General features: G+C 42.0%; 1 long non-coding RNA gene across 1 annotated transcript in view; it reads left to right on the top strand.

Annotated features, from left to right (window-relative positions):
• The window catches only part of LOC140699246 (uncharacterized), a 60,524-nt gene extending 47,706 nt beyond the window's left edge, over positions 1-12,818 (top strand). Inside the window, exon 6 of the long non-coding RNA XR_012077280.1 lies at positions 12,059-12,818. This is a non-coding gene — a long non-coding RNA (uncharacterized lncRNA). The remainder of the gene's footprint in view (positions 1-12,058) is intronic.
• Positions 12,819-15,221: the final 2,403 nt, after the last annotated feature.

Below are 15,221 nucleotides of genomic sequence, written 5' to 3'. Positions count from 1 at the left end.
GCTGTCACGGGCAATTACCTAGTAAAAGATGTCGGCCATATTCATCACGCACTTTGCTCGGTAGTTTTATTGGCCCCACCTTTGAGATGAGGTAATTGAAACTGGGGAGTTTGCTGCATGCCCGTGATTACCTTGGAAATACCCCACTGGTCTTTCCACCTAGACTGGTGTGGCTGTCATATCCCAGCCATGTGAATGGCATCGTGTAGCTTCACCCAAGCAGCCCAAATGACTGACATTGATATTCTTAATTCATAGAAAATGCTATGTCACAATAAGAGAAAAAGGTAGTAAGAAATTGTTTCAAAAACTAGAAAAAAATCCAATTCTTCCCCAGCTGGGGTAGCGTATCGTGTGTCACTCACCCTACTCACTTCCTGGCATCTCTTCCCTGCCGACTCCGCGTTCAGAAGCCACTTTTAGCCTTTGAAGAACATTTTGCCTTATGATACTGTTGACTACGACCTGTGACCTCTCTGCCCCTGGTTAACTCTCTCTTCAAAGCCATTTTAATTTTATGCAGGCTCCTCCGCTCCGATGTAAGACTAGCCTGTTTAAACTTCTTGATGCAGCTCCTTAATGAAGATCTTGGGAAGGAAACCCAGCCAAAACCTGGGAGGTATGCACAAAGTGACTGCAAACTCAGTATTTTGTGAAAGTCAGAATCAGAGGAGTGGGTGATTCAGGAAAGGCTATTTTAAGGTAGAAAGGGGAAAGTGAAAGGACGCAGGGTGTGTGAGAAAGAAGCATCTCGGTCCCAGCCAGCAAGGCACCTGCGTTCAGGATGGTGTGAGGAGAGTGCAGACTTCTCACAAAGAAAGAAGTGGTGGGATGGGAGGGAGAACAGTTTGGTACTATACTGGGGAGGGAAAAGAGGGTTGAACATTTCCTGGTTGAACAAAAGGATTGTGACATGTTATGCTTGTATTTTGGAGAGAAGGGTTTTGTGGGGACAGGCCAAGGAGAACGCTCTCTGGCTGGGGTGTCAGCACAACAGAGAAACACAGAGAACCGGGCCGACCCCAAGTCCCCTGCTGGGGGAGAGGCTGCCCGCCAATTGGAGCCCTGTTGGCTGCTCCTGTCCCTTAGCTGGTGCCTCAGAGCTCCCTTCACAACCCAGTCCTTTTGATACAAGAAAAAAAACGTGGGGCATGAGAAGGGCTGTGTCCCAGGATTTGGTTTAGCCCCTGGGATGTGCCCCACCAGATTTTGTTCCTTTTCTTCATGCAGTAAAGTATTCAAGAGCAAGCCAGTGTTGGGTAGATAGATTTATTCAGAGAGATACATTGAAAGGCAAGAGAAACATCACGACGTGTGGGGGTTTCATGCTCAGATTAAAACTAGGTTCACACTCCACAGACTTGAATGTGGGCCTTCCCCGAAGAGGGAGCGAGAGGGATGCCCGCTAGGTGATGCTGTGTTGCTGGCTTTCTTGGGCTTGGTGATTTCATATGCTAATAAGTAGAAGGACCAGCCTTAGGGCAAGGGGCCGGGATTCCCAGCGAGTTAGCCATTTCCCACCCTGTGACCTTTTGTGGCCAGCCTTGGAATTGCCTTGGTGCCTGGGGCCGGGTTATTCACAATGTTACTATTACAATGGGTGTTTAATGAAGCTCAAGCTCTGCTAGAAGTTAAATCTCTTCATCCTGAGCCTCCAGGCCTATTGGGGGTTGAATCCTTCACCATTTTGTTGTTAATTGCTGTGGCCTTCCTAGAATGTCTCTGCTCTGCCCCCTTCCATCCTGTCTCACTGTGATGACACAGAGAGAGCAAAGGCCGGGCCCTGCCTGTGCTCCTGCATTTAACAGCGGGAGGTGTAGGATGGGCTTATGATGACTCTGAGTGGTGAGAAGGATGTTTCAGATTTTCCCACGTAAGACATGGGGACCTGCCAGTAGCCACCGCACATTTATGTCACGGGCATTATCGCTTGTGTTGTTACGGAAACAACAGGACAGCCAAGAAACAAGCACCACTTGGAGGGTGGGAGTACTGAGATTTACTACGCAGGCGGGCTCAGAGGGGCTTCTTTTCTGAAGCTCTGAGCACCTCCAAGACGTGCACATGAGGTTTTATAGGGTTAATTACAAGTATGGGGCTATTAGCCAATAAGGCTCAAACAACAAAAAGCAAGGAATCAGTACACTGAAGCATATCAATTTGGAACAGATCACGTTACTGACAATTGTTGACCTTGGATTTATGAGTTAGCTTTTTAGCCCAGTAAACTGACACTAAACTTCAGATTTACAAGTTAGCCCAGCAAAACTTAGATGAGTAAACCGACACTTATCACACTTGGATATGTGACTTAGCTTGTTAGCCCAGCTGGGCTTTTCCTTCACTGTGTCACTTATCTTTTCTATTTTTCTTCTTTAAGTATTTAATCCAAATTTAATATCAGGGTTTTTTGTGAAAGAAATTTCTCTTTTTCTTTTCTTTGGGGCTCTTTTGGGGTGGTAGGTAATTAGGTGTATTTATCTGTTAGTGGAGGCCCTGGGGCTTAAACTCAGGACCCCGTGCATGCTAAGCACACGCTCTACCATGCGCCCCATCATCATTTTCTTTTTGCTTTAGCTGCCAAGAATCTTACAGCTGAATTTCTAGTCGGACTTTAACACTTGCCCTGACTTCATGGAATCCATTTTTATGACTTTATCTACCCCTTGTTTCATTTAAGTATTGAATCTCCATTTTCTCTTCACTCTCAGTTTTGCCTTTTTGTTATGGTTGTTAAGCTGTGTTGAAAAAATTGATTAATTTCTCTTTTAGCAGGAGGCTGAAAGTAAACAAATATGTAAACAAACAGCACACTTAAATGATTTTATACATTCTAAGCTGTTTAGTAGTTACTTAAAAACCGAATTGGATATTACAGTGATAACATTTTTAAATTAGTTTTTAATTTTCTATAAAGATATAGCTGATTTAAAATATGATATAATTTTCAGGTGTACAATAGATGCTCCATTTATATTTACTGAAAAACATTGGCTGTATTCCCTGTGTTGTATGATATATCCCTCTAGCGTGTTTACATTTCATGTTGCAGTTTGTATAAGAAATTTGGGTAACGCAGAGTCTGGGACGTGGCTGTGTCTGACCCAGGTTCACGCTCACCCTGCCTGTCAGAGCTCAAGCCCTCACAACTGTCTGCAGGGGAGCGAGTGGAGGCAGCACTCATCAGTGATGGCACCACCTTCTGATTGGCATTGACAATACTGACTGTGGACATGCAAAGTGTTGTTCCAAACTTTACATGCATTTCTGCATTTAACAATTAAAGCCCTCCTGTGAGGAAGTGTTTTATGTTTTTAATGAATAATACATTTTATTTTGATATTGATAGAATTCAAACCTACGGAAAATTTACAGGAGTAGTACAATAAACGCTTAGATACTGTTCACCTTAAAGGGCACTATTTGGCCTTTTGTGTCTGGCTTATTTTAGTATAAAGTTTCAAGTTTCAGCCATATTGCAGCCTGAATCAGTACTTTATTCTTTTTGTTTGATAATATCCTTCTTCTTTTTTTTTGTTTTTGGTCATTTAAAAATGTTTTCATTAAAGTCTAGCCAGTTTATACTGTTGTGTCAGTTTCTTGTGTACAGCATAACACTTCAGTTAAATAGTAACATTCTTGTATTCATTTTCATATTCTTTTTGAACATAAGTTACTATAAGATATTAAATATATTCTCCTGTGCTATACAGTGTAATCTTGCTGTTTATTCTATACATACTCAGTATCTACATATCTTGAACTCCCAATTTATTCCTTCCCACACCCTCTCCCCTCTGGTAACCATAGTTTGGTTCCTGTGTCTCTGTGTCTGTTTCTGTTCTGTAGATAAGTTTATCTTTTTGTTTCTTTGGCTTTTTTTTTTTTTTTTAGATTCCACATGTGAGCGATCTCATATGGTAATTTTCTTTCTCTTTCTGGCTTACTTCACTTAGAATGACATTCTCCAGGTCCATTCATGTTGCTGCAAATGGCATTATTTTATTATTATTTTATGGGTGAATAGTAGTCTATTGGACAAATATACTGCAACCTCTTTATCCAGTCATCTGTCACTGGACATTTAGGTTGTGTCCATGTCTTGCTATTGTAAACAGTGCTGCTGTGAACATTGGGGTGAAGGTGTCTTTTTGAATTACAGATCCTTTTGGATATATGCCCATGAGTGGGATTGCTGGGTTATATGGGAGGTCAATTTTTTGTCTTTTGAAGAACCTCTATACAGTTTTCCAAAATGGCTCCACCAAACTGCATTCCCACCACAGTGTAGGATGGTTCCCAATTCTCCACAGCCTCTCCAGTATTTATTGTCTGTGAACGTCTGAATGATGGCTATTCTGACTGGTGAGAGTTGGTACTTGATTGCACTTTTCATTTGCATTTCTCTGATAATGATATTGAACATTTTTTCATGTGCCTATTGGCCATTTGTATGTCTCATAGGAGAAATGTTTCTTTAGGACTTCTGCCCATTTTTGAATTGAATTGTTTGTTTTTCTTTCTTATTAAGTATAAAAGCTGTTTACATATTCTGGCAATTAAGCCCTTGTCAGTTACATTTATTGCAACTATTTTCTCCCATTCCGTAGGTTGTCTTTTAGTTTTGCTTACTGTTTCCTTAGCTGTGCAAAAGCTTGTAAGTTTAATTAGATCCCACTTGTATATTTTTGCTTGTATTTCTATTGCTTGAGTAGACTGCTCTAGGAAAACATTGTTGAGATATATGTCACATGTTTGCCTATGTTTTCTTCTAAGGGGTTTATAGTCTCTTGTCTACATGTTTAAGTCTTTATCCATTTTGAATTCATATTTGTGTATGCTGTGAGGGAGTAGTCTAACTTCATTGATTTACATGCAGCTGTTCAGTTTTCCCTACACCATTTGCTGAAGAGGCTGCCTTTACTCCATTGTATGTTCTCACCTCCTTTGTCAAAGATTCAATGACCAAAAGTTTGTGGGCCTATTCTTAATAATGTTGTTTATCCATTCATTGATGGATGGATATTGTTAGTAACTTTTGGCTACTCTGAATGATACTGCTATGAATATTGATGTGAAAGATTTTGCGAGAATATGTTTTCATTCTGTTGGCTGTACAGTTGGCCCACCATATCTGTAGTTTCCTCTCCATGGATCGAGATGGCTGATTGTAAAGGGACTCGAACATCCTTGGATTATGGTATCCAGGGTGGGATGTTCCTGAAACCAACCCCCAGAGGATCCTGAGGGATGACTCTATATGTAGGAGTCGAATTGCTGAGCCATATGACTCTAAACTTTTGAGGAAACACCAGGCTTTTCCAAAGAAGCTGCACCATTGCTCCTTTCCAACGGCTGCATATTGAGGGTTCCCATTTCTCTGCCTCCTGACCGACACTTGTTATTGTCCATGATTTGATTATAACCATCCTAGTGAGTGTAAAATGAGATCTCATTTTGATTTAGATTTCGCTAGTGATGTTGAGCATCTTTTCATATGCTTATTGGCCAATTGTGTATCTATTTAAATCCTTGGCAAATTTAAAAATTGTGTCAGTTTTCTTTGTATTGTTCAGTTGTAAGCGTTTGTTTATATCCCGGATACTAGCCTATTATTAGATATATGATTTGCAAAATTTTTCTCCTATTCTGCAGACTGTCGTTTCACTTTAATTTTTTTAAACAATAAAACAATTTCTTTATAGGGGAGGTAATTAGATTTATTCTTTTTTCTTATTTTTGCCAAGCACGCACTCTATCACTTGAGCTACCCCCTTCCTCTTTCATTTCACTTTCTTGATTATGTCCTTTGTATCAAATGGTTTTAATTTTGATGAAGTCAATTTTATCTGCTTTTTCTTTAATCACTTGTGCCCTTGGTATTGTATCTAGGAAGCCATAGCCTATACTATGACCACAAAGATTTATACTATGTCTTCTTTTAGAAAATTTATACATTTAGTTTTTACGTTTCTGTCTGTGATCCATTTTGAATTAACATTTATTTGTTATATAAAATACAGGGGTCCAGATTTCAGATTCATTCTTTTGCCTGCAGATACCCAGGTGTCTCTGCACCATGTGTTGAATAGACTATTCTTTCAATGGAGTGTTGTTGGAATATTTGTGGAAAACTGACTGTAAATTTAAGTTTTCACCCTGGATTTTTTATTGTGTCTCATTGATTTATGCATCCAAACTTATGCCAGTACCATAATGACTTGAGTACTATAGATTTGTAGTAACCTTTGAGTGATTCCTCCAACTTTGCTCTTCTTTTTCAAGTTTGTTTTGGCTGACCTGGGCCACTTGTAGTTCCATATGAATTTTGGAATCAGTTTTTCAATATTTGGAAAGAAGTCAGCTGGAATTTTGATAGAGATTCCATTAAATTTGTAGATCACTTTGGGGAGTCTTAACATTTTTGACAATATTGTCTACCATTTCATGAACATAGGATGCCTTCCATATATGTAGATCTTTTCAATATTTTTTGGTGATACTTCAAAATTTTCAATGTACAAATCTTGTAAAATTTTGTTAAATGTATCTCTCATTTTATTTTTAATGCTGTTGTAAATGGAAAGGCTGAGCTTCCTAAGGGTGGGACTATATAACAATTTATTTATTTCTAGGATTCCTACACAGCAAATACACTACATTTGTATTTGCTACATAAATCTATCCACAATTCTTCCCATCCCTGTGTTATAAGAAACCAAGACCTAGGTTAAGCTGCCTGAACACCTATGTGGACGTGAGAAATGAGACCCTTGGGTGGGGCTTTGTGCAGATGATACTGAGAGCTTATTCAGGATGGTTCATCTTAATTTCTTTTAAACAATCCTTTCAGTGTATTTAGTCAGATACATTAAGAACATGACCTTTTGATGTGCAGAGGATCTAAGAGTAAAATTTTCAAATGATTTCTAGTGTGTGTGTTGTACTTGAAACCTAATTTACATAAATCTTTGAAGATTTATGTTTCAGGAGCTTTGAGGAAATAATACCTGTCTTTATTCAATAACTACAACTAAATTCTCAAGCAACATGTAAGAGTTTGAGCAAACTGCCCCCGCCCCGTAGTGCTGGTTGGCTGCAGCTGTAAATGGAGTCAGCGCTTACCTCTCCCAGTACGCTTGTGCTGATCTGTTCAAAGCGGTTTGCCGAACAGTTTGTTGGTGGTCTTTCGGACAAAGCCATAAAGCATTGATTGAAGGTGGCTGGAATGGAATCTATTCTTATTAATATTAAGTAAGCACATATTGAGTGCTTACTGTATGTTGGGAATTGTCCCTCAGCCTCACATGAAGATTATTTCTCTTAAAACCTCTCATATTTCCTTGTTATTCACACTTTACAGATAAGGAGACTGAGGATTAAGTCTTCTCTGTTTTGTGGGGAGCTCATTAGCAATGATGGGAAGTTGTAAGGAAAAAGATATTGATTCGTCCTGAGAAAACATTTTTCTGAGAGTCAGCATTTTAGAGGGTGACCACTGAAGAGGGTGATCATTGTTTGAGACGAGCCCCGGGTTGTACGGAATCAGCATCCCTGTCTGCACACGGCACATGTAGTGCTACATGGTGGGTGAGGTGGCACGGCTGCATAGGGAACGCGGATGCTGGGCCATTGGGTTGTGCTCAGGCCCGGTGGGGCATTCTCCTAAGGGCAGTGGACCGTCATTGACAGATTTTAAGTAGGGGAGTTGGGTGCTCTCGGAGATCACTTTTGTCTTGTAGAATGCTTAGAAACATTTAGAAGGCTCGGTAGGAGATGATGTGTGAGTCAGAGTAGGGTGGCTGTGAGGTGTAGCAGTGTTCAGTCTTCAAGTGATTTTTAGTCCCAGGTTTGTGGCTCAGTAGCCATGTCACTTTGGATGACGCACTCAAGGAAGTGAAACAATTTACCTAATCAATTGAAGCAGTGATGTACCGACTTCCCAGGACTGCTGTGGAAATCCAGTGAGATAACTTGTGCAGAGTGTGCAGCGTGGTCCGCAGCACAGAGTCAGTGCTGAGTGAGTGCCAGTGAGTACCTGGTAGGTCAGGTGTGGGTGGTGGGACTTGGTGACTGAGGATATCTGGGCCCTGAAGGAGGGGTCCAGTCACATCTGTGAGTGATGGGCCTGAGCTGGGAGAGGCAGGGAGACATTGCCCCCAGACCAGGGGCCCTGGGCAGGACAGCTATTGGAGGAGCACCGTGAAGTCAGCTCTTTGCAGGTGGAATTGGAGGTGCCCTTGAGACATCTAAGTGCAGTGTCACGAGCTCACAGAGGAGGTCTTATCCCGGGGTTTGCATTTTCCTATAATCTCAATCCCTGAGGACGCCAAGGTATTGATCACTGAGCATGAAGTCATACTTGACAGGACAAGTGAATAGTAGTATCTGTCATCAAAGCTCACGTCTCTTTATTCATCACTCACTTTGCTAATTGGGTACTTATGAAGCTCACTTCACCGCCCTTCCCTGGGCTCAGGCTCCACAGAAAAGAGCTGGTGAGTCTCCCTCTTTTCCAGAAGAAGAGACATTTAGCTGGTAGACTTCTTTACCTTGCCAGACTTAGAATTTTAGTTTGTTGGTTTAATTCTATTTTCTTTAGGCCATGTCCTGACAGGAGAGACGTTTTACCTCATGGTCAGGTTTCAATTAGCTGTTACTGAGAATTGCTGATCTGATCCATAGTGTATGTATTCTATTAACTTTGTAGAGTACTTATCATTTTACTGTCTTTGCCCTTTAATTTTGTTTGCCCCTTCAATTTTCTATCCTATTTGGGGCCTAATTTTATTTTTTAATTAAAAAATATCTGTTAGCAGTTAAGAAAACAAAAGCAAAGAAAAGATGCACATGATAGCTAAATTTAGAAAATATCTTGTATGTTTTCTGTCTCGGCGATGGAGGGTTCAAAAACTCGTGAAAACCTTCATTACATAAGTTCCTTAAAATGCAGATTAAGAAATAAAACCTTCCTTCTTCATCTTTCAAGCTGCAAGGCTAATTGTCAAGAAAGTGAGGGGAAATCCTCAGAAGCCAAGACAAACCAGAAAGCAGGGATTCTGGGAGATACGTGAGCCTTAGAAGCCCTGGGGTGCCGGTTGGCTCCTGAACTGAGATTCAGTTGCCCTGGCAAAAGGGCAGGAGGTCAGCCCGAGGCCTCTCACACTGGGTGTTGGATGGCTGTTCTTATGTAAGGCCAAGCACATCCTTAGAATCCTGCTTTACAAAAGGGTGAATTTGAAACAAAAGAAAAAATGTATTCCTCAAGGCAAAGAAATAATGAAAGTCAATTTTTTTTCGAAGAGGGTTAAAATAACATATACAAAGTAAGGGTTTAGTTTAAAGCTGTTATGGCATGAGAGTGACCACAAACTCCTGGCAGAAAATCTTAGCTCCTCCCGGAAAGAGAAGTTGTGTTTTGAATGAATCAGTGGACAGCCATTCCAAAAAAGGCCTCCAGAGTCTTCTAGATCAAGATACTGGACCCAAATACCTCCCTTCCATGGTCTCACTTAAATAACCAGAAAGGTTTTAAAAGAAAGAAGCAATAATCATAGTTCTATTTATTGACATTTTTATATGCTAGGAATTCAGAGTTGACTATGGAGTTGTCTCTTTTTTTTAATGGACCTTAATTTCTATTTGACATAGTTGGGGAACTTGGTGGAGGGTGTTGTTGGTCTGTTGCAATTAGCCAGGAAAGGAGATTAAGAAAGCAGTGAAGGGTGGGTGATATTTTTAGCTGAGGACAGTCCTGTTCAGTTGGCTTGTAATTGCAGGCTCTTTGAGTTGTCACTGGAGGGAGTTGATCTTATGGAAGATGGACTTAACTCAGGCTTCTTCAGAATGGACAAGTGAACCTGGAGAAAGACAGTCAAATCTGTGCAGACATTAAAGTCCACGTGAACGCGCTGTATCCCTGAGCCAAAGATAGGACAAGTAGGCAGCACTTCTTGAGGACAGAGGAGTGGCTTTTAAGGTTTTCCAAGAATGAATCCCAGGGAACAATGATGGCCAGTTGTCAAATTGTGACTTTGCTCTTTGGATGGTGTACCCACCAAGGGTATTGGCCTTTCATATGTTTTCATTTCTCTTTAATACATGTCAGGTGATGAGGACATGGGCATAAACGTTTGATACCTTGTCGAGGTGAGTCTTGGTACCTGCCTAGAAGCTCGGGCACAGCTACTGCTGCATCATACATCTTGCCGCCCATCGCGCTCCCAGGCTCCGTGATCACGGCAGAGTGGTTCCTTATTGAGCTGTCCGTCTCCTCTGTGACATCGTAACCAAACAAAAGACTGGAGCGTATTAGCTTGGTTTTGCTCTTTTCCATCCTTCTCTTCGAAAGATGATGACTGGTATTGGACCCAGTTACGTTTGCAGATGATTTACAAGTAGGGCTGTCAGTACAAACCTTGTAATCCCCGCTGTGTGATCTAGAGAAGAAAGTTACATTCTTTCCAAATTGTTTTGAGGCACTTATGTGGGAAAATGTTGTAAGTTTGAATGTGTATTTACTCTCTGAATCATCATGGCTAGAGATGAGTATTTGTAGACATGGAATGAGTTTTCTGTATTTGAACTGTATGGTCCCCTAAATTCTCCCCAGCTTTTTAAAGTCATCACTGGAGTGCTACCTCCAGAGTGCCCCAAAGTATCCACCACTGCCTGCTCTTCGGACACTGTGAGTTTCCAACTTGGAGAAGGCTGCTGGCTGGTGAGGCATTCTCTGGCACATCTCTGGTTGGCTGATGTGAGCTTACCACACAAGAATTGGCAGACAGTAACTAACCACGATCACGTCCATTTCTGGAGCACTCATGGAGGATTTTACACCTATGCTAGTGGAATACGTTATTTCATTTAGTTTTCCCAACAATCATAATTAGACTTTATCACCTGTATTAAAAAGGAAACTGTCAAAGCGACTGACGTGCAGACTTTGGACTGGAACACAGGTCTTTCTGATCCCTGTCTCTGTTCCCTCCCCGGCCTATCCTTCCAAATGGCCAGGAGACTCTTCCTCAGTCTTGAGTTTCCCACTGATGTTACCACTCTCTTTGTTTCTGGAGAGGAAAGCAAGTCTAAACTTCCTTTCCAGTTGGAAATGGAATGGAGAATTTGCGTTGGAAGCCGGGAAAGTCTGTCCTGTGATGAAGCGATCCCCGAGCCACTTCCACTGGGACGTCACGTCCCTGTCTGGGCCCCTTGCTCAGCCTGTGCACAGGTGACAGTGCAGATCTGCCGAGCAGTCCTCCCGGACAGGGCAGTGGGTTGGAAATGAGTTTGGGGATTTGGTTTCATTACATAGCTTCCTGAGGGTCTTCGCCTGGCACTTCGAGTGGGAGCATTCCCTGTCCCACAGACTTGTGCTCTGGGCCCGTGCAGACCTGACGTGGCCTCAGCCTGAGGCTGAGGGCCCGTGGTGATGAGGAGCATTTTAGTCCATGGTCTGCCAGAGGCTCTGACACTTCTGGTCTGTGGGACTTTGTCCAGGATGATAATAATTCCTCCCCGAGTTTCAGATTTCCTTGCCTGTGAGCCGGGGTAGTAATAGTTTCTGAGATGATTGTAATGATTCAGTAACGGGCGCAGCGTGTGCTGGCAGGTAGCTGGTGCTTAAGGAGAAGAAGTCACAGTCACTCTGTCAGCCTCTCACTGTGCGCTCTGTGCTTTGAGAAGTTGTGTGTTTGGTGAAAGTCCCGCCCAAACCCTAGGGACTAGATGAACTGTTGTTCCTTTACTTTCCCTTCCTGTTCCTCTTTCCCTTCTCTGTGTCCCATGTTTAGGTAGCAGATTCCTCTATTTCAGGGAATAGGGGCATTTCTAGTAAAAGGACAGGCGGAACGCGGAGAGGTGGGGCCCGGAGGGGGTCTGGAGCGTCTGCACAGCACTGCTTCCCTGCGTTTCTGCATCCGGTCCCATCAGTGCACGAAGTCAGCCTTCCTCTTCCTGTGTCATCGGGTCTCTGTTTTAAGGGAAAACCTTTTTTACGGGTCTTTTTTCACTGACATGTTTCGTTCAGATGCTTGTTGCTTTTCTCCCTGTGCTTCAGCGTTCCGAGGAGAGAATTCAGCAGTGCAGCCTCCTCTCCGAGCTCTATGAGTTGATCGGCTTCCACTGCAAGTCCACCTCCTTCAAGCGGGTGGCCCCCGTGAGCGCGCGGCCCCCGGCATCCCAGAGCCTGGTGGGAAGGCCTGCTACCGACTCCTTCTGCAGACGCTTCCTGGCTACAGTCTGTCGCTGGACCTGCAGGACTTCAGCAAAGTGTTGGAACTAAAACATTGCATCAGTCCCATTAACCATGCCTGGTTTGGTCCCTGCTGTCCTGTCTCATCAGGGTGAATATTGATTCGTGTAGAACAGGGCACAGCAGACTTTTTCTGTCAAGAGCTTGGGGGTAAATATTTCAGGGTCTGCAAACCTCCTGATCTCTGGTGCAGCTGCTCAGCTCTGCTGTTCAGATGCCAGAGCAGCCAGACAGTCCACACACCCACAGAGCTTTACTCACAGCGGTGACTGGGGCTGGATTGGGTGTATGAACTGCAGTTTGTCCCCACAGCCTCCTCACTATTGACACCTGCACCTGAGTGTGCATTTGTGAAAATGGGTGAACCAACACTGACACGTCATCATCACCCAGAGCCCATAATTGACACTAGGATTTACACTTGGTGGTGTGCACTCTGTGGGTTTGGACAGATGTACAATGACATGTATCCACCATCACAGCATCATACAGAGTAGTCTGTCTTAGTGACCTTAAAATGCTCCGTGCTGCACCTCATTCATTGCTCCTTCCCCTCTAGCCTCTGACAGCCATTGATCTTTTAGTCTCTGTGGTTTTCCCTTTCCCAGAACACCATATAGTTGGAATCAGACAGTTGCAGAACCTTCCCAGATTGGCTTCTTTCACTTAGTAATATGCACTTAAGGTTCCTCCGTGTCTTTCCATGCCTTGATAACTCATTTCATTTTAGCACCAAATAATAGTCCATTTTCTGTCTGGACCACAGTTTATCCATTCACCTACTGAAGAAGAGCTTAGTTGCTTCTGAGTTCTGGTGATTATGAATAAAGCTGCTATTAACATCTATATGCAGATTTGTGTGTGGACATAAGTTTCCATTTCATCGAGTAAACACCGAGGAACACAGTTGCCGGATCATATGTTAGGAGTACGTTTAGTTTTGTAAAAAATTACCAGACTGTCTTCCAAAGTATCTGGGCCATTTTACATTCCCATCAACAATGCATGAGAATTCCTGACGCTCCACATCCTCACCAGCATTTGGTGCTGTCAGTGTTCTGCGTTTTGGCAGTTCTGACATGTGTGCAGTGGTACCACATTGTTTCAGTTGGCATCCCCTTTATGACACATGCTGTGGAGCATCTTTCCATAGACTTCTTTGGCATCTAGATTTCTTCTTTGATGAGGTGTGTGTTCAGGCATTTTGCTCAGTTATTAATCAAATTATTTATCGTTCTTGTTGAGTTTAAAGAAATTTTGGTATATTCTGGATATCAGCCCTTTATCAGTGTGTCCCTGCCCTTCACCTGCAGCACCAGAGTTGTCCTTTGGGTCTCAGTGGAGTGTCAGCTCTTCAAAGAGTTTCCCTGTCTTCCCTCAGCCTAAATATTGTCCTTGTATTTTTCACTTTCATTGACTCATTTTGTGCTTTTTAAATAGCATTTCCCATAATTTGTAAGTACATTTAAAAAAAAGGGCAATGATTGAACACTGCCTCTCCCACCAGGTTGTGTGCCCTGTGAGAGCAGAGGCCCTATCCCCATTCACCATTTCCCATGACAGCACATGGCACATTTCCATGTAAAAGTGTGTAACGTGGGGCCAAACCTGATGAGCAACTATGACGAAATGTGTTGGCTGCCATTTATTGAGTAGACTTTGTTTCTGATCTCAATTATTAAATCACATGAATGAAACTTGTTTGTTTTGAAAAATAAAACAACAAAGCACACCTCCATGTGATTGGTACATTCTACTTAGAATTCTGACCCAGGCAGGGATGTTCACCGTCATTTTGTGGAGCAGGTTGGGGAGGTAAAGTAAGATAGTGAGATCAAATAAAGTAAAAATGATAACTATCAGTTGGCTTTATTTTCACTAAGATATAAAAGTTACTTTAAACCCTATCTCAGCTGTTGTTCTGTTGTTTTAAACAATTCTCATAGAATTAAATGGAAGCCCACTAAACCCTGAAAGGGAAATTGTGTGCTAAGTTCCTGAAAATATTTTATGTCTATTTCTTGAAATGCACATTTTCCCTGCTGGTTACAGAATGTCGAGGCGGGAACACAGCCGTGCTCTGTGTGTGTCTGCCGGCTTCACGGGCTGCTCACTGTCATTTTCATTTTCTTGTGTTGCAGTTTATGATGGTTTTCCATGAGATATATTTCTCAGCCTTTTCCTAATGAAGGATTGAATTTTCCACAGGAAATCTTATGAAAGAGAGTGACAAGGCACATGGGTTTCCCAAAAAGGAATAGTTGATGTAATAAACTCTCACTATGGTGAACTTTTTAAATACAAGCCAGTTGAAAATTTTATCACTAGGTCATATGCCACAAATCTGTATTAAAAATAAAAAGATTCAAATTTTATAGAAGAATCAGTTTGAATCGAGTAGAAATTATGATTTGTACACTATTTGTTTTTAGAACTTATACTCAGTCTTATCATAATTGCCTGTGGTAGGAACTGGATCATTGTTTATTTATTTAAAAAAAATCCACTAAGTGCTATTTGCCCCATTCTTGATGCGGCAGGGCTGAGGTTAGTTAAGTTGGGCCATTTAGGATTCTTAGCTAGGTTTTCCGGACATTGATTTCAGCCTCTTTATCTTTTTTACAATCGCTTCTTTTGTGTCGGCCTTTGGTCTTTTGACAACGTGGAAATACTGCACGGATCTGCCTTTCCCTTTTTTCCTGTCTTTGTGGGAAAAGATTTCTGTAAGACAAACTACTAGGATATTAAGGATTTTGTGTGGGGTAAGTTTGGTCAGTTCTAAGGATTTCAATTTATACGTATCAATACTTGGTATTCCGCTAATGACAGTAAAATTATAAACTAACTTAAGTATACATCAGTAAGTATAGTACAGTAAGCCCAACACCCAGATTAAGGAATTCACAAACTTTTCCATATTTCCTTTATTGAGACCTTTGTCCTTTTATTTGTCCTTTGTTGAAGTATT

Source organism: Vicugna pacos, chromosome 1, assembly GCF_048564905.1.
Source record: "Vicugna pacos chromosome 1, VicPac4, whole genome shotgun sequence".
NCBI lineage: Eukaryota > Metazoa > Chordata > Mammalia > Artiodactyla > Camelidae > Vicugna > Vicugna pacos.
Note: the sequence above shows the minus strand (reverse complement) of the source record. Positions and strands in the feature narration are given on the sequence as shown.